This window comes from Macaca thibetana, chromosome 5 (genome assembly GCF_024542745.1).
Source record: "Macaca thibetana thibetana isolate TM-01 chromosome 5, ASM2454274v1, whole genome shotgun sequence".
NCBI classification, from domain to species: domain Eukaryota; kingdom Metazoa; phylum Chordata; class Mammalia; order Primates; family Cercopithecidae; genus Macaca; species Macaca thibetana.
In genome coordinates this window covers 107616338-107643206 of record NC_065582.1, presented here as the reverse complement: position 1 = coordinate 107643206, position 26869 = coordinate 107616338, and the positions used below count along the sequence as shown (strand labels likewise).

The 26869-nt window shown below is 39.5% G+C and overlaps 1 protein-coding gene and 1 non-coding gene across 2 annotated transcripts in view; both read right to left on the bottom strand.

Moving 5' to 3' along the window:
* The window catches only part of TMEM165 (transmembrane protein 165), a 777160-nt gene that overhangs the window by 128350 nt on the left and 621941 nt on the right, over positions 1–26869 (bottom strand). The window lies entirely within an intron of this gene.
* On the bottom strand, positions 8865–8973 carry LOC126955786 (U6 spliceosomal RNA). The gene has a single exon (XR_007726085.1). It is a non-coding gene; the product is annotated as a U6 spliceosomal RNA (small nuclear RNA).

Sequence of the window (26869 nt, the reverse complement as noted above, 5' to 3'; positions counted from 1 at the left end):
TATTTGCAATATACTTTCACATTCATTAATTTACCCAATTTTCACAGGAGTTAAGTGAAGCATGTGTTTTTATTCTTACATAACAGATGGGAAACTGAGGATCCAAGAATTTAAGTAAGACATACAAATTCACATAGTTGGTGAGTGTGTAACCAAAGCACTTAATCCAGCCTCTTCATACAGCCTGAAGTTTACAATAAAGCAATTATAGCCAGAATTTTACTATAGCCAGAATAATTCTCATGATCTCATCCCACACCTCTCAAACAATGAGACCAGGCCAGTCTTAGAAAAACGGGGAAGTAGCAAGGTCCTTTTACTGTCTTCCTGGGTCCACACCCAGAGTCTGTCTTTCAGACGTCCTCTGGTTTTTTCTCCACGATCAAAAGCACCATCACTACCACCCTGGAGACTGCCCAGAAACGGGCCAGATAACTCGATGAAGTCATTCGAGTAATTGTTATTATTAATGACTCAGAGTGCTGCCCCTCCCAGATGAAATACGCATTTCACAGTAGTTTAAGGACTTAACTCAAAACAGTGAAAAAATGTGGCAATTTTTAGCACCCTGGCAAGACTTGGAGGGTGGAGAGAGATGAAGTGAGATCTCTCAGTGCTCCTGAAATTATACCTCATATTTGGTTCATACAATATGTCATATCACAGGTAATGCATATGACAGGGTAATTTCCTGACATTGCCATGGCATTTATTCTTTCATATCATTCCAAGTTGCAGAAATTACCCCCAGAGAATTAGAAGAAGGTATCAATGGGCAAAATGACTTAGGTATAGTTACATTTCCTTTCAGTACCTAGGCCTTAATTTCCCCTTCAGTTATATGTATGTGTGTGTGTGTGTGTGTGTGTGTGTATATATATATGTATGTGTGTGTGTGATGATGAGCATTTTTTCATGTCTGTTGGGTGCATAAATGTCTTCTTTTGAGAAGTGTCTGTTCATATCTGTTGCCCAGTTTTTGATGGGGTTGTTTGTTTTTTTCTTGTAAATATGTTTAAGTTCTTTGTAGATTCTGGATATTAGCCCTTTGTCAGATGAGTAGATTGCAAAGATTTTCTCCCATTCTGTAGGTTGCCTGTTCACTCTGATGATAGTTTATTTTGCTGTGCAGAAGCTCTTTAGTTTAATTAGATCTCATTTGTCAATTCTGGCTTTTGGTGCCATTGCTTTTGGTGTTTTAGTCATGAAGTCTCTGCCCATGCCTATGTCCTGAATGGTATTGCCTAGGTTTTCTTCTAGGGTTTTTATGGTGTTAGGTCTTACATTTAAGTCTTTAATCCATCCTGAGTTAATTTTTGTATATGGTGTAAGGAATTTTCAGCTTCCTACATATGGCTAGCCAGTTTTCCCATCACCACTTATTAAATAGGGAATCCTTTCCCCATTTCTTGTTTTTGTCAGGTTAGTCAAAGATCAGATGGTTGTAGATGTGTGGTGTTATTTCTGAGGCCTCTGTTCTGTTCCATTGATCTGTATACCTGTTTTGGTAGCAGTACCATGCTGTTTTGGTTACTGTAGTCTTGTACTATAGCTTCAAGTTAGGCAGCATGATGCCTCCAGCTTTGTTCTTTTTGCTTGTCTTGGCAATTGCAGGCTCTTTTTTGGTTCCAAATGAACTTTAAAGTAGTTTTTGCCAATTCTGTGAAGAAAGTCCGTGGAAGCTTGATGGGGGATAGTGTTGAATCTATAAAAAATTACCCTGGACAGTATGGCCATTTTCATGATATTGATTCTTCCTATCCACGAGCATGGAATGTTGTTCCATTTGTTTGTGTCCTCTTTTATTTCATTGAGCAGTGGTTTGTAGTTCTCCTTGAAGAGGTTCTTCATATCCCTTGTAAGTTGGATTCCTAGGTATATTACACTCTTTGTAGTATTTGTGAATGGGAGTTCACTCACGATTTGACTCCCTGTTTGTCTGTTATTAGTGTATAGGAATGCTTGTGATTTTTGCATATTTATTTTATATCCTGAGACTTTGCTGAAGTTGCTTATCAGCTTAAGGAGATTTTGGGCTGAGACGATGGGGTTTTCTAAATATACAATCATGTCATCTGCAAACAGGGACAATTTGACTTCCTCTTTTCCAATTGAATACCCTTTCTTTCTTTCTCTTGCCTGATTGCCCTAGTTAGAACTTCCAACATTATGTTGAATAAGAGTAGTGAGAGAGGGCATCCCTGTCTTGTGCCAGTTTTCAAAGGGAATGCTTCCAGTTTTTGCCCATTCAGTATGATATTGGCTGTGGGTTTGTCATAAATAGTTCTTATTATTTTGAGATATATCCCATCAATATCTAGTTTATTCAGAGTTTTTAGCATGAAAGGCTGTTAAATTTTGTCAAAGGCCTTTTCTGCATCTATTGAGGTTTTTTTCATTGGTTCAGTTTATCTGATGGATTATGTTTATTGATTTGCATATGTTCAACCAGCCTTGCATCCCAGGGATGAAGCCCACTTGATCATGGTGGATAAGCTTTTTGATGTGCTCCTGGATTCGGTTTGCCAGTATTTTATTGAGGATTTTCACATTGATGTTCATCAGAGATGTTGGCCTAAGATTCTCTTTTTTTTTGTTGTGTCTCTACCAGGCTTTGGTATCAGGATGATGCTAGCCTCATAAAATGAGTTAGGAAGGATTCCCTCTTTTTCTGTTGATTGAAATAGTTTCAGAAGGAAAGGTACCAGCTCCTCTTTGTACTTCTGGTAGAATTTGGTTGACCATCTGTCTGGTCCTGGACTTTTTTAGGTGGTAGGCTATTCATTATTGACTCAGTTTGAGAACCTGTTTTTGGTCTATTCAGAGATTCAACTTCTTCCTCGTTTAGTGTTGGGAGGATGTATGTGTCCAGGAATTTATCCATTTCTTCTAGATTTTCTAGTTTATTTGCATAGAGGTGTTTATAGTATTCTCTGATGGTAGTTTGTATTTCTGTGGGATCAATGGTGATATCCCCTTTATCATTTTTTATTGCATCTATTTGATTCTTCTCTCCTTTCTTCTTTATTAGTCTTGCTAGCAGTCTATCAATTTTGTTGGTCTTTTCAAAAAACCAACTCCTGGATTCCTTGATTTTTTGAAGGGTTTTTTGCATCTGTATCTCCTTCAGTCCTTCTCTGATCTTATTTATTTCTTGCCTCCTGCTAGCTTTTGAATGTGTTTGCTCTTGCTTCTCTAGTTCTTTTAATTATGATGTTAAGGTGTTGATTTTAGGTCTTTCCTGCTTTCTCTTGTGGGCATTTCGTGCTATAAATTTCCCTCTACACACTGCATTAAGTGTGTCCCAGAGATTCTGGTACGTTGTGTCTTTGTTCTCATTGATTTCAAAGAACGTCTTTATTTCTGCCTTCATTTCATTATTTACACAGTAGTCAGTCATTCAGGAGCGGTTGTTCAGTTTCCATGTAGTTGAGTGGTTTTGAGTGAGTTTCTTAATCCTGAGTTCTAATTTGATTGCACTGTGGTCTGAGAGAGGTTTTTGTGATTTCTGTTCTTTTCCACTTGCTGAGGAGTGTTTTACTACAAATTTTGTGGTCAACTTTAGAATAAGTGCAATGTGGTGCTGAGAAGAATGTATATTCTGTCAATTTGGGGTGGAGAGTTCTGTAGATGTCTATTAGGTCTGCTTGGTCCAGAGCTGAGTTCAAGTCCTGGATATCCTTGTTAACCTTCTGTCTTGTTGATCTTTCTAATATTGACAATGGGGTATTAAAGTCTCCCATTATTATTGCGTGGGAGTCTCTTGTAGGTTTCTAAGGCTTTGCTTTATGAATCTGGGTGCTCCTGTATTGGGTGCATATATATTTAGGATGGTTAGCTCTTCTTGATGAATTGATCCCTTTACCATTATGTGGTGACCTTCTTTGTCTCTTTTGATCTTTGTTGGTTTAAAGTCTGTTTTATCAGAGACTAGGATTGCAGCCCCTGCTTTTTTTTTGCTTTCCATTTGCTTGGTAGCTCTTCTTCCATCCCTTTATTTTGAGCCTATGTACATCTTTGTACATGAGATGGGTCTTCTGAATACAGCACACCAGTGGGTCTTGACTCTTTATCCAATTTGCCAGTCTGTGTTTTTTAATTGAGGCATTCAGCCCATTTATGTTTAAGGATAATATTGTTATGTTTGAATTTGATCCTGTCATTATGATGTTAGCTGGTTATTTTGCCCATTAATTGATGCAGTTTCTTCCTAGCATCGATGGTCTTTACCATTTGGCATGTTTTTGCAGTGGCTGGTACCAGTTGTTCCTTTCCATCTTTAGTGCTTCCTTCAGGAGCTATTGTAAGGCAAGCCTGGTGGTGACAAAATCTCAGTATTTGCTTGTCGTAAAGGATTTTATTTGTCCTTCACTTATGAAGTTTATTTTGGCTGGATATGAGATTTGGGTTTGAAAATTTTTTTCTTCAAGAATGTTGAATATTGACCCCCTCTCTCTTCTGGCTTATAGAGTTTCTGCCGAGAGATCTGCTGTTAGTCTGATAGGCTTCCCTTTGTGGGTAACCCGACCTTTCTCTCTGACTACTCTTAACATTTTTTCCTTCCTTTCAACCTTGGTGAATCTGACAATTATGTGTGTTGGGGTTTCTCTTCTCGAGGAGTATCTTTGTGGTGTTCTCTGTATTTCCTGTAGTTGAATGTTGGCCTGCCTTGCTAGGTTGGGGAAGTTCTCCTGGATAATATCCTGAAGAGTGTTTTCTAACTTGGTTCCATTCTCCCAGTCACTTTCAGATACACCAATCAAGCGTATATTCGGTCTTTTCACATAGTCCCATATTTCTTGGAGGCTGTGTTCGTTTCTTTTTACTCTTTTTTGTCTAATCTTGTCTTCTCAGTTTATTTCATTAATTTGATCTTCAATCACTGATATCCTTTCTTCCACTTGATCAAATCACCTATTGAAGCTTGTGCATGCATCACGAAGTTCTTATGCCATGGTTTTCAGCTCCATCAAGTCATTTAAGGTCTTCTCTACACTGTTTATTCTAATTAGCCGTTCATCTAACATTTTTTCAAGGTTTTTAGCTTCTTTGCGATGGGTTAGAACATGCTCCTTTAGCTTGGAGAAGTTTGTTATTACGAGCTTCTGAAGTCTACTTCAGTCAACTTGTCAAACTCATTCTCCATCCAGTTTTGTTCCCTTGCTGGCGAGGAGCTGCGATCCTTTGGAGAAGAGGCACTCTGTTTTTTGGAATTTTCAGCTTTTCTGCTCTGGTTTCTCCCCATGTTTGTGGTTTCATCTACCTTTGGTCTTTGATGTTGGTGACCTACAGATGGGGTTTTGTGTGGATGTCCTTTTTGCTGATGTTGATGCTATTCCTTTCTGTTTGTTGGTTTTGACTTTAACAGTCAGACCCCTCAGCTGCAAGTCTGTTGGAGTTTGCTGGGGGTCCACTCCAGACCCTGTTTCCCTGGGTATCACCAGTGGAGGCTGCAGAACAGCAAATATTGCTGCCTGATCCTTCCTCTGGAGGCTTTGTCTCAGAGAGGCACCTGTTTGAGGTGTCTGTTGGCCTCTACTGGGAGGTGTTTCCCAGTCAGGCTACACAGAGGTCAGGGACTTGCTTGAGGAGGCAGTCTGTTCTTGAAACTTGAACGCCATGCTGAGAGAACCACTACTCTCTTCAGAGGTGTCAGACAGGGATGTTTAAGTCTGCAGAAGCTGTCTGCTGCTTTTATTCTACTATGCCCTGCCCCCAGAGGTGGAATACATAGAGACAGTAGGCCTTGTTGAGCTGTGGTGCGCTCCGCCCAGTTCATGCTTCCCGGCCTCTTTGTTTACACTGTGAGCTACTCAAGCCTCAGCAATGGTGGACGCCCCTCCTCCCGCCAATGTGCAGTGTCGCAGGTTGATCTCAGACTGCTCTGCTAGCAGTGAGCAAGGCTCTTTGGGTGTGGGACCCACTGAGCCAGGCATGGGAGGGTATCTCCTGCTCTTCTGGTTGCTAAGATGGCAGGAAAAGTGCCGTATTTGGTCAGGAGTGTACCATTTCTCCAGGGACAGTCTGTCACAGCTTCCTTGGCTAGGAAAGGTAAATCCCCTGACCCTTCCACTTCTTGGTTGAGGTGATGCCCCATCCTGCTTTGGATCACCCTCTGTGGGCTGCACACACTGTCCAACTAGTCCCAATGAGATGAACCAGGTACCTCAGTTGGAAATGCAGAAATCACCCGTCTTCTGCTCGATCTTGCTGGGAGCTGCAGACCAGAGCTGTTCCTATTAGGCCATCTTGGAAGCCAGTTATTTCTTGATTATGTGCTAAACAAGGTGTGGATTGTTCATGAGTTTTCCTGAAAAGGGGTGGGCAATTCCAAGAACTGAGGGTTCCTCCACTTTTTAGACCATATAGGGTAACTTCCTGACCTTGCCATGGCATTTGTAAGCTGTCATAGCACTGTTGAGATTGTCCGGTGAGGACAGTGAGGACGACCAGAGGCCACTTTCGTCACCATCTTGGTTTTGGTGGGTTTTGGGCAACTTCTTTACTGCAACCTCTTTTATCAGCAAGATTTTAGTAACCTTCTATCTCATCCTGTGACTCAGAATGCTTAAACTTTCTGGGAATGTAGCCCAGTAGGGCTCAGTCTTATTTTACCCAGTCCTATTGAATACTCCATCCTATTCAGGATGGAGTCATTCTGGTTCAAACACCTCTGACATATTTCCCCCCTCCCTGTTACAAGGGAACCCTTAATCCTAAAGGTTCTAAAGGGACGAAGACCCACCTTCTGTAACTTCTTCAAGGCTCCCATCAGTAATCTTTATCACCTTCACAGGTTAATTACCCTGAGTGAAATATATCACATATGTTGTTGGGGTAGAGGTGGCATGTCACAAGCATAATAGGAGTATAGTAGTTTTCTCTCTATAATCTCCATGTCATTACAAATAAACATATAATATGAATACAGGCTACTAATTATCCAAAGGCAGCTTCATGACAAATCTCTTCCAACCGGGTTGCTGCCTTAAACCCTGCCCTTGTAGAGACTTTATGGCTACCACAGAGAAATCCTTCTTAAAACAGTTTTAGAAAATAAAATAAACATTCCGGCATGGATTTTGACACTATTCCTCAAATGTAGGAAGAGCAATGCCCTGATTGTTACAATGAGGAGCTGGCCTCTATCCAGCATGCTGTAGTTTTATTTTTTGCCACAAAATGACTCAAATTCCTTCCTTTTGCCATTAAAATTTTAGTAGTCGACTGGCCTTGGGCACCTCTGATCTTGAATAATCTTTGACATCTTACAGTAAATGAAAACATTGCTTGCCTAAATATGATTCCAATATATATATTTAAGATTGAGGATTTCTGGGTCACTGTTTTATTTCTTTCCTGAACTGCAGAGAAACTGTTGGCTACCTCTGTACAGCTTTTGGGTGAGGAAAGTGTAACTTAGAGCCGTCCTCAAAACGAATCATCTTTGGATGGTAATGATTTTCCAAGGGGAGATTTTAATTCTGTTCATTCTGGGTGCCAGTATCAGGATGAGATTTTCAGAGTTCACCCAGAGCAATCATTTATAACAATACCGGTAGAGCATTTAAGTCAGCTTATCTTTCTGTGGCCTTCCATTGCCCTCAAAATAAAATCCAAACTTCTTAACAACTCTTTAAGGCCCTTTACAATCTATCCCTCTAGCCAATCCAGTGGTCCTCTGTCCTTGGGATCCTTGGGCACTTATCACTCCTGTTGAACTTGAGTCTGCAGTGTAACAGTTGCTTACACTCTATCTCCCTCAGTAAGTTGTGAGCACTGGATTCTCATTCCTGAGCATAAGGCATGGTGTTCTGTAGCAATCCATAAATATCTGATGAATGAATTAATGAATGAAAAGAATTCAGGCCAGATGCAGTGGCTCATGCCTGTAATCCCAGCTCTTTGGGAGACCGATATGAAAGCGTCACTTGAGGCCAGGAATTTGAGACCAGCCTGGCCAACATGGTGAAATCCCATCTCTAGTACAAATACAAAAATTAGCTGGGTGTGGTGGCACATGCCTGTAATCCCAGCTACTTCTGGAGGCTGAGGCACGAGAGTCACTTGAGCCTGGGGGGCAGAGGTTGCAGTGAGCTGAGACTGCACCACTGTACTCCAGCCTGGGTGACAAAGTGAGACTCTCTCTCAAAACAAACAAACAAATAAACAAAAAATGAAAGAGAAGAATTCATTGATGAATCCACACTATGGAATGAGCTATGAGTACTTTACTAGACAGTTAGCTTAAACAAATGTAGTAATATAAGTCTGCGAAGATCATTGGTCTACTATTAACTTGTTTTCCTCACTATGAAATCGGTAAGCCCTTCAGTGGAGAGAGGCCAGAAGAATTCATTCTGCCCTGGCTCCATGTACCCTGACAAATTTTCTTTTTTGGCCCTAGTATTGCATTGTCCCAAAGCCTCTTGTCAATGCTTCACTCCTCTGAATCCCACACTTGTGTGCACTGCAATGGGTTCTTTCCTTTATGAGAATTTTAATAGAAATTTTTAAGACTTCTCAGTCTATCTGAATGAAGTCGTACAAAGTTTACAGTTTAAGGATGATCCTATTTCAATGACCTGGACTCTTGGTGTTTTTAATTTGCTATTGCTATTGTAAGACCTCTGTGTTGCCTGACCTTGAAGAAGCCTGATTTCCTTTATTGTGCCTTCTGCAGAAAGCAGAGTTCTGCTGCCTCTTCCTGGGGCATTGTTTTCTGTGTTCCATTCTGTCTCAGCTTTATGCAGGAGCATTGGCAGATATAATCAAAACCACCACCACCACCACCACAACCCCTATGCTAAGTATTCTATCCATATTTAATATTTTTATTTTCACTTAAACATTTTTTTTTGGTAAAAAATATGTAGTGCTTCATGAACTTGTGTGTCATCCTTCAGCAGGGGCCATGTTAATCATCTTCTCTTATCATTCCAATTTTAGTATATGTGCTGCCAAAGTGAGCACTCCATCCATGTTTATTCATGGAATCCTCACAACGCCTATGGAGTAGGTGCCGGAATTATAAACTTCTTTTTGCACATGAGGAAACTGAGGCATAGAAAGACCGATTTGCTCAAGGTCACATCTAGGGACCCTTGTGGTCTAGCCCCAGGACATTACACTCACCTAGATTTTTCTCGGGACCTCTGTGTGTTACACTAGCAAATATTCTGCATCCTCCACCATCCTCGCTGTAGCAGCCAGAGCTTTTTTATGTCATACTGACCTTCATGTGGACTTTATAGACAGAGCCATGAAAGCAAAATGCTTTCCTTTCATGTGGTCTTCATTTCTTCAGTCTGCCTTCCTTCTTGCTCAGTCAGCCCTTGACCTTGTGCTGAGTGATCCGTGGGTATTCGGCACTTTTCCCAGTCATAAGAGAATCCTGCTGGAGGAAGGATGATGTGATAGTATGAAGCAGTGGGGGTTAAGTTTAGGGTGCGGCATGTTGGGGGGCCTGCTGGGAGAAATACAGTGAGAAAATGTCTGAGACCCTTTGGTAAAATATTGCAGAATCATGTAGGCTTTGTACCATCCGTCTCTATCACTGTTTAGAGTTTTCAAAAACAGAAAGAGTTTTGTGAGCCAGGTGGGGTAGGAATTATCATTATTATTTATTTTTTTGCTGAAAACCGCAGCTCAGAAAGCAAAATGATTGGCTGTAGGTCATCCAGCTACTAAGCAGTGAAGCAGGCTTAGCACTTCTGTTTCCTTTCCCCACAGCGCCCTGTTTCTCTGTGATTGTACAAGCAGACAATGAACAAAAACTAACATCTTCTGTCTTCATAATTGAAACTTTTCTTTTGTTGCTTTCCCAGAAAACAAATGAAAAATGAACTTGGAGTCCCTGTTGACTGGCTTGGCTATTGTTACTACCTTTCCTCTCACTGACAAATTCTAGTGTGTTAGGGCGGTGATTGTGATGAGCAACTTCAGGGGGGCCAAAGCTCTGGTTGCTGGACCAGTGATCAAATAGTTTTCTCTGGAAATCCAGCTGACTCGTACATGAGTCTGGATTATTGAAGCCAACTGGCTAGTATGACTGCAAGAATGTCACCTTATTGCTCTGTTCTTATTTCCATCTCTTTTCCAGGCTATGGGGAATTATTATATGCTGCTTGAAGTATAGTGAAGTAGGAAAAGAAAGATTGTTTTGAAACTTCCAAATGACTTAATTTACTTCCATCCTGCCATGGAACATTCCACCACGTGTTTGTGTGATATTCACTTTTACTTTCCCCTCTCCATCCTTCACCAGGTGTTATTGTTTTCAGCATAAGAATGTATTATTTTTATTTTTTTGAGACTAGAGTTTCACTCTTATCACCTAGGCTGTAGTGCAATGGCACGATCTTGGCTCATTGCAACCTCCGCTTCCCGGGTTCAAGCAATTCTTCTGCCTCAGCCTCCCAAGTAGCTGGGACTACAGGCACCTGCCAGCATGCCTGGCTAATTTTTGTATTTTTAGTAGAGACGGGATTTCACCATATTGGCTAGACTGGTGTCGAACTCCTGACCTCAGGTGATCTGCCTGCCTCGGCCTCCCAAAGTGCTGGGATTACAAGCGTAAGCCACTGACCCTGGCCAGGAATGTATTATTTTTATATAAAATGGCCTGCAAAAAATTAACTCTGCTCTATTATTGTTATTATTACTGTTTTTAACAGAGGGTCTCACTGTGTTAACCAGGTTAGAATGCAGTGGCACGATCTTGGCTCACTGCAACCTCTGCCTCCCGGGCTCATGCGATCTTCCCACCCCAGCCTCTCTAGTAGCTGAGACCACTTTTGTATGCCACTACTTTTGGCTAATTTTTTAAAGGTTTTTGTAGAGACAAGGTCACACTATATTGCCCAAGCTGGTCTTGAACTCCTGGGCTCAAATGATCCTCCCTTCTCGGCCTCCCAAAGTGCTGGGATTACAGGAGTGAGCTATTGTGCCCTGCCAACTCTGCTTTAATTGTAACTTAAGCCTCCAAAGTGGAATGAAGACTAAATGCCAAATTTGCTTTATAATAAGGGAGAAAAAAACACACCCAACTATAAGCAATCTTTACATTTCTTCTTCTATTCACTTGTATACATTATTTTACCTAAAGGAAAAGTTCTTTATATTCATTTTAATTCACTAAAACTTTGTTCCATGCCTATTTTTGGCTTTTTCCTGGTTAAGTCTCCAAACAATGAGACACAGTGTCCACCCTCACAGAGCTGACAGATTTTGAGAAATGAAAAAAACGTTGGTTTTCCAAAGATTCTCTGGAGGCAGAAACAGGATTGTGACACACACAGAATTGCAGGGCTTCTACGCACATCTCTTTTCAGTAGTGCTTTGCCAGCCCCCATGGTGTCTGTCCCTGTGCAGAAGTAGGTTGCTGGTCATCCGGATGTTCTGACTCTGGAAAATGCTGCCATCTCCAGCTCTTTCTCTGGCTGGTCCAGCTCACTGCTCATTTGAGCCAACAGTATAATCCTGTTGTACTCTCACACATTGATTACAAAGCAGAGGTACTTTGTGTTTTCCCTGCTTTATAGGAATGCTTCAAATTATAAATTGTAAAAAAAAATAAGTAGACAAATAAAAAAACAAAATTCATTCACTTTTTATATTGCAACTCCCTTTTTTTTAGAATTCCCACTAGACTTTAAGTTTAAGTTAAGCTCCCTGAGGTCAGGGACTGGGTCTCTCTTATTTCCTCTCCTGCTGCCTATGCCCAGTGCAGAGCCTGGTCCATGTTATCCACTCAATAAATATTTTGCTAAATGCAAATGGATGACTCCATGACTCAGGCATGCATCTCTGTGAACGTGGCCAAGACAAGCTGAGTGGCAGACACCATGCTGTACTAAAAATTATCCCTTCTTCTGACACTGGCTGACTGTCCTTGGAATGTGTTAGTGTGACTTGGCCCTCTCTTCCCTCAGGATGAGTTCATTTCCCAGGAGGCTTCTCAGACCCTCATGTAAGTAGAACCTTGGCAGAGCCACCCTGGGGGCCCTCCAGACTTGGCCAGGTCCTGTCTGGATCCTGGAGTGAAGGCAGCCTGGGCTCAAGCCAGGGTTCAGCTACATAAACAATGACAGCTGGGATGTCAAATGGAAGGACAAGAACTAAGAGAGAGAAAAACAGTTACTTCTGACTGGGAATGTCAAGGAAGACATCGGGCAGGTGATCAGAGGAATGCACCAGCTGCAGGAGCAGAGTCACGGGGCACAGAGGAGCACAGTGTTCCTGGGGAGTGGTCAGAGGCCTGCTGTGGAGAATAACACTGGGAGACAAAAAAATAAAGATTGTTTGGGGACAGTTGTGGATTTTATTCTAGAGGTCAAGAGCAGCAATTTGACCTGAGTTTGGGGAAGCATCACTATGAAAGATGGATTGAGGGGGAGAGTTGGAAAATTGCTTAAAAAGCTCCATCAATAATCCAAGGGAGAGTATTGAAGATAACCAAAGCCAGGGCAATGGGACTGCAAAGTCCCCTCCATTTGCCAGTATTTACTTATTTTTGTATCCACAACACTTCCAAACCCAGTGTCAGGCCCAGAATAAGTGGTCGGGAAGTATAGAAGACTGAGTAAATAAAGCACAAATAGAGAAGACATTGGAAATGTAGAATCAATGAATCCATAGGTTGTGAGCATAGTGGGGTGGGTGAGGGGAAGGCAGAAAATGAAGATAAAATGAAGTTTTGGGTCTATGTTGTTGGGACATTCCTACAGGAGTACAACAGAAAGCAGAAGCAGATGGTGTTTGAGAGGATTATGACAACATTTAATGAAGCCTTACTTGGTGGCAGGCATACCTCTAAATGCCTTCCGTGTAGTAACTTATTTCATCCATATGATAACCTTATGCGGCAGATACCATTATTCTTGGACAGATGAGGACACCGAGGCACAGGCAGGTAAGGTAACCTCCTGAAGTCACACAGCTAACAAGTGACACAGCCAGAATTTGAATTTTTGTCTCTGTTGTATTGCAGATACCTGTGAAATGCCTGTGGTTAAATCTTGCAGGCCTAGGAAGACAGCCTGCATGCAGCTTTGCAGATGCTCTTTTAGGCCCTTTGGCGTCAACGTCAGTTCTGTGATTCTAACTAGGTCTATTAGTCATGGTCCTTCAGAGAAACAGAATTGACAGGATGTATATGTATGTATATGTATATTCATCCTGTTGTAAATGTGTGTATCTATATATCTAATCTATATCTGTATCTAATCTACATTTATATCTTGAGAAAGAGAGAGAGAGAAACATAGGGACGGAGAGAGATTATTTTAAGGAATTGACTTATGTGACTGTGGAAGTTGGCAAGTCTAAAATCTGCAGGGGTGGGCAGGGAGGCTGGAGACGCAGGGAAGAATTGAACTTTGGTCCGAAATCCCCCTTCTCCCAGGGAGGGCAGTCTTTTCTATTAATGTCTTCAGCTGAGTGGATGAAACTCACCACATTATGGAGAACAGCCTGCTTTACTCAAAGACTACTAATTTAAATGTTAATCTCATCTAAAAAATAGCTTCAGAGAAACATCTAAAATAATGTTTGACCAAATATTTAGATACTGTGGCTTGGCCAAGTTGATCCATAAAATTAATTAATCATCACACTAAGGCTCAGAAATAGGGACTTCACTGAGCCTAGTAGGTGGCAAGTGCTGAGCTCCCACTGCAGTAGCCTTTGTGGAAGCAGGCATGCAGTGTGAATCATTCCTTGATGAATTTGGAAAATGTTAGGCTTGGATTATCAACACTGATCATCTTTAGAACAATATATCTAGGCCGGGTGCAGTGGCTCACACCTGTAATCCCAGTACTCTGGGAGGCTGAGGTGGGCAGATCACCTAGGTCAGGAGTTCGAGACCAGCCTGGCCAACATGGCAAAACCTGGTCTCTACTAAAAATACAAAAATTAGCCAGGTGTGGTAGTGGCATGCCTGTCACCCCAGCTACTCGGGAGGCTGAGGCAGGAAAATCACTTGAACCTGGGGAGGGGGAGGTTTCAGTGAGCTGAGATCATGCCATGCACTCCAGCCTGGGTGACAGAGTGAGACCCCAGCTCACTGCAATAATCATGGAAGTGCAGATATCTCTTTGATACACTGATTTCCTTTCTTTTGGGTGTGTATCTAGGAGTAGGATTGCTGGACAATATGGTAGCTCTATTTTTAGTTTTTTTGATGGACCTCCAAACTGTTCTTCATAGTGATTGTATTAATTTACATTCCCATCAACAGTATATGAGGGTTCCTTTTTCTCCACATCCTCGCCAACAATTGTTATTGCCTGTCTTTTGGATAAAAGCCATTTTAACTGAGATGAGATAATATTTTATTGTAGTTTTGATTTGCATTTCTCTGATGATCAATGATGTTGAGCACCTTTTCATGTGTCTGTTTACCATTTGTATGCCTTCTTTTGAGAAATGTCTATTTATATCTTTTGCCCATTTTAAAATCAGATTTTTTTTCCTGTAGATTTGTTTGAACTCCATATATTGTGGTTACCCTAGTCAGATGAGTAGTTCACAAATATTTTCTCCAGTTCTGTGGGTTGTCTCTTTACTTTGTTGATTGTTTCCTTTGCTATGCAGAAGCTTTTTAACTTGGTGTGATCCCATTTGTCCATTTTTACTTTGGTTGCCTGTGTTTGTGGAGTATTACTCAAGAAATCTTTGTCCAGACCCATATTTATTTATCTACTTATTTTAAGAGACAGGGTCTCACTTTGTTGCCTGGGCTGGAGTGTAGTGGTGCAATCATGGCTTACTGAAGTGTTGAACTCCTGAGCTCGAGTAATCTTCCCACCTCAGCCTCCTAAATAGCTGGGACCACAGGTACACACCACTGTGGCTGGCTAATTTTTTTTAAAGTTTTTTTTTTTTAGAGATCTATCTTACTATGTTACCCAGGCTGGGTCTTGAACTCTGGGTCTCAAGCAATCCTTCTGCCTTGACCTCCCACAGTGCTAGGATTACAGGGCTGGGCCATCATGTCTGGCCTCCAATTTATTATGGTAGTAAAAAGAAGGCTGTTTTAGATATCTGGAGTGCATTTCCATCCCACTAGAAGTATATGAGTTTTGTGCCTGACCCAGACTTCTCAGGTAATAGTGAGCAGCACCAGCCATCATAGGCAGCCAGGCAAGGCCTGAGCTAAAGTCCTATCCCAGCTCGATCTTGGCATCAAGTTACTTTCTTTCTTCTGAATCAAAACATTCATATTCCCACATGTTTTCTCTATGAGCATTTTTGATGAATATTTATTGGCCTGGTTTATACTGCCTTCTCCCCCAGTATATATTTACTGGGGCTAGCACTTTTAAATTTTCAGAAACTACCACAAGTATTGACATTTATTTTCTAGGCTCCAAGCAAATATTATCTATACTGTTTGGAAAGACATCATTTGGTGTCTGGTTAGTTAAGAAATGGAGACATTGAAATCTGATCTTAATTTGGGCTCCTAAAACTCCTTTTTGAGAGTATAATTTTTATCTGTATATAAGAATTTTTTTAAATAAAAGTATATTTAGGCTTTACATAGTACATTATAAACATGAATTTTCTCTTTCTTATATTTTGAGTAGAGTCAGTAAAACCCTTAAAAGGGTAAATTGGCCTAAATTATTCAGTGGTCAAACCAGGAATTAAACCTTCGTCTCCAGATTCCCCAACCAGGGCACTCTAGCAGGCAGTGATGGACTGGCTGACATCCGGGGAGGTCTGGTGGAAAGAGCACAGACTTTGGAGTCATGGGTTCAAATCTCTGCTCTACCCCCTACCAGCCGCATACATTTGTACAAGTTATTTGATGTCTCTGAGCCTTATTTACCTCGTTGGTCAAACATACGTCCATCAAGGGATTTTTTGTGAGCACTCAAGGAGTTAACTGTATGTGTCTGGCACAGAACACATATACCATGTCTGTGCCCTTTTTCTCTTGCCTCTGGTTAGTAATCATATGCATGCTTCTCTCACAGAGGATGAATGTTTCTTGTTTTGGATCACTCAGGAAAAACCCTGCTCTGAAGATAAGGAAAAATGTCCACTGATTTTTTTGCAAGTTATCTTGGACTCTATTAATAATACATTCTCTGGTATTATTTATGAAATAACTTGTATAACATGTATTTGAGCAGTATTTCCCACTAAACACCAATGCACTTTAAAAAAAGCAATTTTTACCTATACAATCTCCCTTTTCTATCCTTGATAACAAAAGTTGAGATATAGATTCTTTTTTTTCTTCCTTCCTCCTCTTCTTCATCTCTGGGCCCAAAGGGTACTCAGGAAATAATTTACTTGGTTTTCTCTTTGGTTCATTGTTAAATTTGGGATGAGAAACACTGATAAATAGAATATTAAAAGTTTCCCCAACCATACAGAATGATGCTCAGGAGCCACACTTTTAGCCACACTAAAAAGTAGAGTAGGGTGTAAAGAAAATCTAGGCAGGAGGTCCTTTCTGGTGGATCTGAATGAATCTGTATGTGCTCTGTCACTTAAGACATATCTAATCATGAAAACTATCAAAATAAAAGAATTACAATTAAGATTTATTTAATAATAATATCTATCATTTATTAAGTATTTACTAAGTACAGGAAATGTGATAAGCATTTTACATGCTTTAACTTATTTAAAGGCAAGGTTACTATTATTCTCAAGTTACAGGTGAGGAAAATAAGATTTATTCAAGCTTGCATAGCTTGTAGTAAGTGGCAGAGCTAGGCTCTGAATCACCAAGCATATCATCTGTCTTCCAGTAACAATAACTATCATTCTTGGAGACCTGATGATGTGTCAGGCATCATGCTAATTTCTATTCATACATTATCATAATATTCCCATGATGTAGGCATTAATATCTTCATTTTAGAGTTAAAAAACTGAGACATTCTAATTATATTAATGACTTATTGACTTGTACTTCAATCATGTGTCTGCACATTGATAAATGATGTTCGTAATTTGAGGCATTGTTAAATCTTTTAAAGTATTTAAAGTAAAAATAATTAAATGAAAGTAATTGATATACATGCTTAAAAACAAAGTAGAGCAAGGAGCTTGTAATAAAAAGTCATAGTCCATAGCTCCACTGATGTCTACTCCATATTAATTCTCCAGAAGCAATCGGTTTCGACAGTTTGCTTGTGTTCTTTTGGGATATCTATCCATAAATCTAGAAGATGTATTTATAGAATTAGTTCTATCCAATTTAGACATTTTCTATTGATAATTTAGCTCACTCATACTCTTACCTCATCCATCCTTATTCTCCTCTAGATACAGTTGTATCTCTATATTCAATTTCAAAAACAAATTTAAACCTTCATTTCTTTTTTATTCCTTTTGTTGGGCTGGAGGATATCTTCCTATAACTTCTTAAGAAAAAGTGACTCTTTTCCTTGATATAGTTTTGGATGATCAAATAAGGAAGGCTTTTGTTTTTTCTTTTCTGATTGATTATTTGACTAGGCATAAAATTCTAGGTTGAAAATAGTTTTTTCTCTAAAATTGGAAAGCTTTCAGGTAATACAGGCAAGATAGGAATAGGAGTTTTCAACCTTCATGCTCCCCATAGAAACACTGATTTTGACAATCACCCATGGATGAGAGTACTCAGGAGCCCAGTGAAGAAGTCCCAGTGCCTGTTGGAACAAACAAACAAAAAATTCAAGAATAGATGTATTGAAGAGGCTAGGAAAAACAGTTTTGAACACTTTACCCACATCATCTATCCAATGTGGCACACCTTGGTGCCAAGAGAAACTCCTTCAGCCTGCAATTTCTCCAACAGGGAAATGTGAAAGCATAGTGAGAACTGGCTTCTCTAGTCATGCAGAATGATGCTCAGGAGCCACACTTCTGTCTTGTTCCACTCAGATCACTGGGAATATCAGCACAGCTGAATAATCAGGGGATAGCTAGGAGCAGAGGAAAAAGGTGGGGGCTCACCGCAAGTGGGGAGTGGAATTCAACAAAGGGCCATGGTTTCTACTAACTGCCTCATGAACTTCACTAAGAAGACTGCCCAAAAACCTCATAGAACACATCACCTGCAGCTCCCCTAACTGGCCAACAGGCACCCCCAGCACTCCAAGCCCCACCTCCTGTAGCTGGCATCCCATGCATGCCTTACAGATGGTGCATGTGAGTCTCTGCAAATTATGCACAAACACATGCAGACAGCCAGATCAGCTCCGCAGGATTGGCAGAAGGTGTAAAGGTGTTTGATATTAAACACTTCAGGGAACTGCCCCAGGGAAAATAAATGGGAGACTCCCTGCACCTGGCCTGCCTGTGTGGGGCCAAAAGAAGTCATAACAATTCTAAGACCCACCCCCAACCCCATCAACCAAAGAGGGGCAAGAGAAGTGAAGCAAGTACATCCATAAAAAAGGTCTGAGCGACTCCAGAATTACTAACTGGGCTGACTGGTGCAGGTCCTTCTATCCTGAAGTCAGCCAGCAAAGACTGAAGGATGTCACTGCTTCTTCAAATGTAAAGAGAGCAATGTAAGACTTCAAGAAACACAAAAATAAAAAATCAAGGAAGCATGACATCACCAAAACAGCATGGTAATTTTTCAGTAACCAACCCCAAATAAATGGGGATCTAGACATTACCTGACAAAGAATTCAAAATACTTGTTTTAAGGAAGCTTGGCAAACTGCGAAATAACACAGAAAACAGTAAATTCAGGAAAACAATACATGAACAAGGCTAGAAGATGAGCAAAGAGAAATGTAAAAAAAAAAAAAAAAAATTAAACAGAAATTCTGGAGCTGAAAAATACAATGAGTGAAATGAAAAGAACAATAGAGAGCTTCAACAGCAGACTGGATCAAGCAGAAGAAAGAACTTGTGAACTTCACAATAGGTCATTTGAAATTATCCAGTCAGAAGGGGGAAAAAAAGAAATGAAACAGAGCGAAGAAATTCTGCAAATTGATGGGACACCATCAAGTGGACCAATATATACAATTAGGAAGTCCCAGAAAAAAGAAGCAGGAAAGAGGGCTTACCCAGAACATGCTTACTAGTAACCCTCTTTCCACCTCCTTATAAATAATCATGTAAGACCCCCATAAAGGGAGTCTCCCTGGAGCCAGTCTTTGCTATATCATCCTTACAAGCAGCCCACCCTGAAATCCTCTCTCTCTCAGGGTGTACTGTCTATTCTGCACCTAACTTTCAAAATATTCTTTTTCCTTTGCAATACAATTACTCTATGCTGCATCTCCTTTGTTGTATGTCTCTTGTTTAAATATGTTTAAACTAAGAAGACAAGAATCGAGATATCTCATCAGCCATCAACAATTGCATCAGACTAAAAGCTTCTATATAGCAAAGGAAAATATCAATAGAGTGAAGAGACAACCTATGAATTTGGATATTCATCTGATAAGGGGTTAGTATTCAAAGTATATAAGAAACTCAAGCAACTCAATAGCAAAATCCAAATAACCAAACTGAAAAATGGGCAAAGGACCTGAATAGACATTTCTCAGAAGACACACAAATAGCCAACAGGCCTATGAATGGGTGCTCAACATCATTAATCATCAGAGAAATGCACATCAAAACCAAATGAGATATCACTTCACACCCGTTAGAATGACTATTACAAAAAGGACAAAAGATTGACGAGGACGTAGATAAGAGGAGAACCCTTGTATACTCTTGGTGGGAATGTAAATAGTTACAGCTATTATGGAAAGCAATATGGAAGTTCCTTAAAAATTTAGAAATAAAACTACCATGTGATCTAGTAATCCCACCTCTGGATATATATCCAAAGGAAATGAAATCAGTTTCTTGATAAGATATCTGCATTCTCATGTTCGTTGCAGCATTGTTCAACAGAGCCAAGATATGGAAACAACCTAAGTGGCTGTTGATGGATGAATGGATAAAGAAAACATTACATAATAATAGATTACATAATTATATATAGATTACGTATTTATATATTATATATTATGTATAATGTATAATATATAATTATATATTAATCAACATAACATTTAATATATATTTATATATTTATAGAAATTATTAATTTTTATAAGTACAAATATAACTAATTATAAGTATGCTAATTAATATGCTTATTAATTACATAACAGAAATATATTATGATTATATATATATATACATATATAATTATTATATATTTATTGTATAAATACATAAATACATATAATCTACTATATATAATGTTTTCTTTATTCATCCATCAAGAGACACTTAGGTTGTTTCCCTGTGTTGGTGATACTGACCAATGCTTCAACGAATATGATAGTGCAGATATCTCATCAAGAAACTGATTTCATTTCCATAAATACATAATATATAATATATTTAATTATATATGATTATAATATATTTATGTAGTTATATAATTATATAAAAGTATGCTTATATATAATTCAATATTTGTATAATTATATATAATTCAATATTTATATAATATATTTAACATATATTTATATAATCATATATGTAATTTTTGTATACATAAAATATTATTCAGTCTTAAAAAGAAGACAATCTTGCCATTTGTGACAACATGAATAAACCTGAAGGACATTGTTAAGTGGTATAAGCCAGATACAGAATGACAAATACTGCACGATCTCATATGTGGAGTCTAAAAAATTTTTTGAACTCATAAAAGCAGAGCACAGAATGATGGTTACTAGGGGCTTAGGGTGGAGAAAATGGGAGACATTGTTCAAAGGGTACATAGTTTCAGTTATTCAGAATAAATACATTCTGGAGATCTAATGTATAGCATGGTACTATAGCTAAGAATATTGTATTGTATACTTGAAATTTGCTAAGGGAATAGATCTTAGCATTTAAACAATAAATGTTCTCACCACAAAAAATCAAAATGGTGACTGTGTGTGGTGATAGATACGTTAATCAGCTTCACTGTGGTCATTTCACAATGTATATGAATATTAAACATCATGTTATACACCTTAAATGCATACAATTCTTATTTGTCAATTATATCTTAATAAAGCTGGTTAAAAGAATCCATATGTACTGACTTTTAGATAATTTACATTTGCTACCTTATCACCACATTGGACTTTTTCTTCACTAATATTTTTAATCATTTAACTCTAAGGTTGACAAATTGAATGACTGCTAAACTAAATTAACCCCAAATAAGTTTAATAAGTTTCTATGTAAGGAGAACAAAAAAAAGAAATGTGAAGACTTTGTTGTACTGTTTTCTAGTATCCAGTGTTGCTGATGAGAAATCTGATGCTGATTTGATTCTCACTCCTTTATAGATGACCTGCTTTTTCCACTTTAAATATTTTTTATCTTTAGTGTTTTAAGATTTTATGTGCGTACGTCTAGTTGTCAGTCTTTCTAAATTTGTCCTACTCAGAACATGCTAGTCCTTTCATTCTGAAGACTTGCGTCCTTCTTGACTTATAGATGGTTCTCTTCAATTATTTATTTAATGATTGTCTCCCATTTGTATTCTCTGTTTTTTTCCCTGAAGCTTGTATTAGTTTGTATTAGAATATATTGACTTGATCTTCTTCATATTTCCTATTTTCGCATGAATGTGTGTGTGTGTGTGCACATGCATGTGTGTATTTGTATACCTTTTGAGAGTTTTCTTCAACTTCACCTCCCAACTCTTCCATTAAACTTTTTATAAAGACAATTATATTTTTAGCTTTGTTTTCTACTGCTTCCCTGATTTTATGTTTTTTTTTCCTTTTTTTTTTTATTAAACCAGCATCTTGTTTTTGTTTTAAAGACAAACTTCTCAAATCTACAATCTGTCAACATTTTAAAAAGGGTCTTTTCCTCTTCCCCTCCTCTTCCTCTTTCTGCTCCTCCCTCCTCTTTCTCTTTTTTTCTCTTTCTCACTCTCTAGTTCTCTGTCTTAACATTTAACTTTCATGTTACAGGTTTTCTCACACATGTGGACAGAAGGGATGTTTAGGAGCTCCCTTTATATTAGTATGGCTTCTTGACAGGCATGCTTTGCTTACTGTGAGTCCCTAGAGAGCTAAGCCAACACCGGAGAAGAGGGTAGATGCTAGATTTGGGAAGACTTTTTTCTGGAGCACTAACACTTGTCCCAGGCACCTTACTTTTCTGACATTATGTTCAATTTCCTTGAACAAGAACCTTCTGAGTTTTTCCTGGATTAAATGCCTACTCTATAGGCAGTCTTTTTGTGAAGAGGTAGGAGAAGAGTGGGATGTGCTTGTTCTATATCTAGATCTTTGGTTATAGCCCACTTTCACTGGCACTTCTCACTTCCATCTCCCTGACACTTGCCATGTTTGATTTCAGAGTCTTATTGGAATTCCTCTAGATAGATGGCTCCTCTCCCTGGAGAAGTGTACATTCTAAGCGTTTTTCTCATTTACCCATTAGCAGACTTTCATGTATTTTTCATCTTCCACAAATTTGCTGAGCTCTCTTGGGTGCTCATGATCCCAGAAGCATTCTTTAGTTATTGTGAGTTTGCATCATTTGAATGCTTTTTTCCCCCTAGCATTTTAATAGAGCCCAGGAGGGAGAGGAAATAAATATTCTCAGCCTATCAGATTGAACTGGAAACTCCCTCACTCCCTTTGGGAATTTATTAATTCACCAATACTTATTGAAGTATTGGCAGAAGATATACAAAATTGAATCAGACATAGATTTTCAAAATCTAGAGGGAGACATGTTTAACAAATAATTATGTTGCAATGTTAGAAGTGATGTAATAAGAGCTCGTATAAGACACTAAATATCACCGAAGAAAGAAAAATTAATTCTATTGGCAGTAGAAAGGGAGTTAGGAAATAACCAAGTGTTCCCAGTAACATTCAAGAAGTTTCTACATCTCTCAGGCCATATCTGTCTAAAGATAAAGTAGTGTTATATTAACAGGAAACCACCCCCACCACTGTTCGTTTAGCTGATGTTAAACCTGGGTTAGATATCTCCAGAGACAGTCTAGGATACAGACAAGGGTGCAGGTAGTTTTGGGGAGACCACCCCAGGAAGCAGTGAGAGAATAAGGAGGATGAGACAGGGAAGGGAGAAAATTCAATAAAGTTGCATTATTGAGCTGGTTGTTGCAGTGAAAAAAATGGGGCTCTGTCCCACTGGGGATATTTTGAAGAATGTTGGAAAAGGCATCTCAGAATTATTCTTCCAATGACAGGAAGCTGGGGCACTTATCTATGGACTCTTGTACTCCGTTGGTTGATGGTAGCCTCTGGGGGTATTAATTCTCTTTCTTTTCCAGGATGTGGCTATATGCCATCTTAGTGGCCTTCCCTGGTTTTGGAGAAAGTCCCTGAGCAGAAAAGCTGGAGATTCTTTGGTAGAAGCTTGAGTTGTGGAATCTGGCACTGCACTTAGAAGCAGAACTGCCCACCATAGCAGAGCTAACATCAGATGGGCTGATGGGAGTGGGAAGAAGGGGCTCAAAAATGATTTGCTGCAAACCTCAATCTTTACCTCAGTGATTTCTGATAATGTGCAGGGGGACCTTGTGTGTGATTGCAAACATGTGGCTGGAGCTCTGTGCAACAATGTCAGGTGCTAAAGCCTCTGGGTCCCCCCATACCCTGCAAAGTTTTTCACCACTGTGGTCCCATTTGACTAGGGCACTTCCTCAATCTGATGCCCGCATTTCTGCCACTCCTACTGATGCATATCACAGCCACATTGTGCCAACATCAAACCCCTGACGTGGGGAGAATCCCCTTCTCTTAACCTTTGGTCCCACAAGCATTAAGGCATTGAGAGTCTGGGAAACTTCTGTAAAGTTCCAAATGTCACCTGGAAGAGGAACACCTTGATCCACTATGACTTCTCACTGCATTATCATAGATCGGTTAACATGTTTTGTGCCAGAGAGCAGAGAGTTGAGAACATGAAAGGAGACATGTAGATTTTATTGTGGGAATCAGGGATCTAGACCTATCTGGAATAAATTGGGTGCTTTTTCTCCTTTTGGGGTCTAGACAGGAAAGGAAAACAGTCAGGAGAAAGGAACGAGCATGCTGAGGGGCTGGTACATGTCAGATATTTTATAACATGCATGTCACGTAATCTTCACTACACTTACTTCATGTTACTATGAAGTCAATGTTATTATTTCCAAGGAAATCAAAGCAACAAAAATTTAGAGTGAATAAATAATTTCTCCAAGGTCACAGAATTAGTAAGAGGCAGAGGTGGGAGTTGAACTCAGATCTACCTAGTTCTGAAGTCTGGTCTGATCAATCATATAGCAGCTGAATGGGGGCAAGAAGGGAGAAAAATCATGAACTAAATTAATTAAATTGGGTGAGAGCATTTGAAGCGCAGGTTGAACCACATATTTTGATTTCATTTTGCATTCTAAACTGTCTAAATGGCCTCCCACCCTGCGCCAATTAATTCCACAGGTATAAGCAACCGTTCATGCGAAAAAAACCAGGGGATTTAGCTGGCCACAAGTTCAGTGAGCTATCAGGCGGCTGGTGCTGCTAAGAAGGGAAGGCCTCCTTGGTTTGCATTAATAGAATTATGGAGAGATCATAGGAGGTAAGGACCTATTGTGCTTTGTCCTGTTTAGAATTTTTCTTGGGGAATGTGAATCCTTCAGCCACTGCTGGTGCAAGTGTGAGCTGGTGCAGCCATTCTGGTGAGCAATCCGGCATTTCTTAGTGAAATGGAAAATAATGCACATTCCATCTGAGCCACGATCTCTTTCCTAGCCGTTGGCCCCAGAGACACTCTAGAATGGGGCGAGAACGTGTCACATAGGAGAGCATTTTTTTGGTATATCATTTGCGGTGGCAGAGAGTTGGAAGGAACTTGTTCATCACCATGAGAACAGATAAGTAAACGATGGTGGATATCTAGTATGGAGTTCTATATAGCAGTCACAATTCAATGAACTATTAGATTGGTGCAAAAGTAATTGCAGTTTTTGCCATTACTTTTAAGGCAAAAACAATTTAATGGCAAAACCCATAATTACTTTTGCACCAACCTAATAAATGTACCCATAGATTAACATAGATTGATCTTAACATAGTGAAAAGAGCAAGAAATTGAATGCAAGAAGTTATATGCAAATTACTTATGTAAAATACAAACATACAGAAAAACATTCTTTATCTACATACAGTTGGGAGGGCACATATCTTTTTTTTTTTTTTTTTAATACTTTAAGTTCTAGGGTACATGTGGATAACGTGCAGGTTTGTTACATATGTATACTTGTGCCATGTTGGTGTGCTGCACCCATCAACTGTCAGCACCCATCAACTCGTCATTTACATCAGGTATAACTCCCAATGCAATCCCTCCCCCCCCCCCCTCCCCATGATAGGCCCCGGTGTTGATGTTCCCCTTCCCGAATCCAAGTGATCTCATTGTTCAGTTCCCACCTATGAGTGAGAACATGCGGTGTTTGGTTTTCTGTTCTTGTGATAGTTTGCTGAGAATCCAGCTGCATCCATGTCCCTACAAAGGACACAAACTCATCCTTTTTTATGGCTGCATAGTATTCCATGGTATATATGTGCCACATTTTCTTAATCCAGTCTGTCACTGATGGACATTTGGGTTGATTTCAAGTCTTTGCTATTGTGAATAGTGCCGCAATAAACATACGTGTGCATGTGTCTTTATAGCAGCATAATTTATAATCCTTTGTGTATATACCCAGTAATGGGATGGCTGGATCATATGGTACTTCTAGTTCTAGATCCTTGAGGAATTGCCATACTGTTTTCCATAATGGTTGAACTAGTTTACAATCCCACCAACAATGTAAAAGTGTTCCTATTTCTCCACATCCTCTCCAGCATCTGTTGTTTCCTGACTTTTTAATGATTGCCATTCTAACTGGTGTGAGATGGTATCTCATTGTGGTTTTGATTTGCATTTCTCTGATGGCCAGTGATGATGAGCATTTTTTCATGTATCTGTTGGCTGTATGAATGTCTTCTTTTGAAAACTGTCTGTTCATATCCTTTGCCCACTTTTCGATGGGGTTGTTTTTTTCTCGTAAATTTGTTTGAGTTCTTTGTAGGTTCTGGATATTAGCCCTTTGTCAGATGGGTAGATTGCAAAAATTTTCTCCCATTCTGTAGGTTGCCTGTTCACTCTGATGGTAGTTTCTTTTGCTGTGCAGAAGCTCTTTAGTTTAATTAGATCCCATTTGTCAATTTTGGTTTTTGTTGCTGTTGCTTTTGGTGTTTTAGACATGAAGTCCTTGCCCATGCCTATGTCCTGAATGGTATTGCCTAGGTTTTCTTCTAGGGTTTTTATGGTATTGGGTCTAACATTTAAGTCTCTAATCCATTTTGAATTAATATATCTTAAACATTAAAATGGGCAGAAAACAAAAGTGGGAATCTGAAGAATGTGAAGGGGAAGAAGAAGCATGCTACCTTGTACAGATAGTGTGCCAACTTCTATACCTCCAAGCATGACCTGTGAACTGGAAAAGCTTACAAATTCTTTTTAAACAGCAGAAAAATAAATTTGTGCAGCTGGGTGTGGTGTCTCATATCTGTGATTCCAGTACTTTGGGAAGCTAAGGTGGGTGGATTGCTTGAGTCCAGGAGTTCAAGACCAGCTTGGGCTACATGGTGAAATCTTGTCTCTACAAAAAGTACAAAAAATTAGTCAGATATGGTGGGGTGCACCTGTAGTCCCAGCTACTTAGGGGACTGAAGTGGGAGGATCACCTGAACCTAGGATGTCGAGGCTGCAGTAGCAGCCTGGTGACAGAGTGAGACCCTGTCTCAAAAAAAATTGTGCTTTTTAAATAAACCTAAATAAAATCATAACTTAATATGTTGGTTTTCTTGCC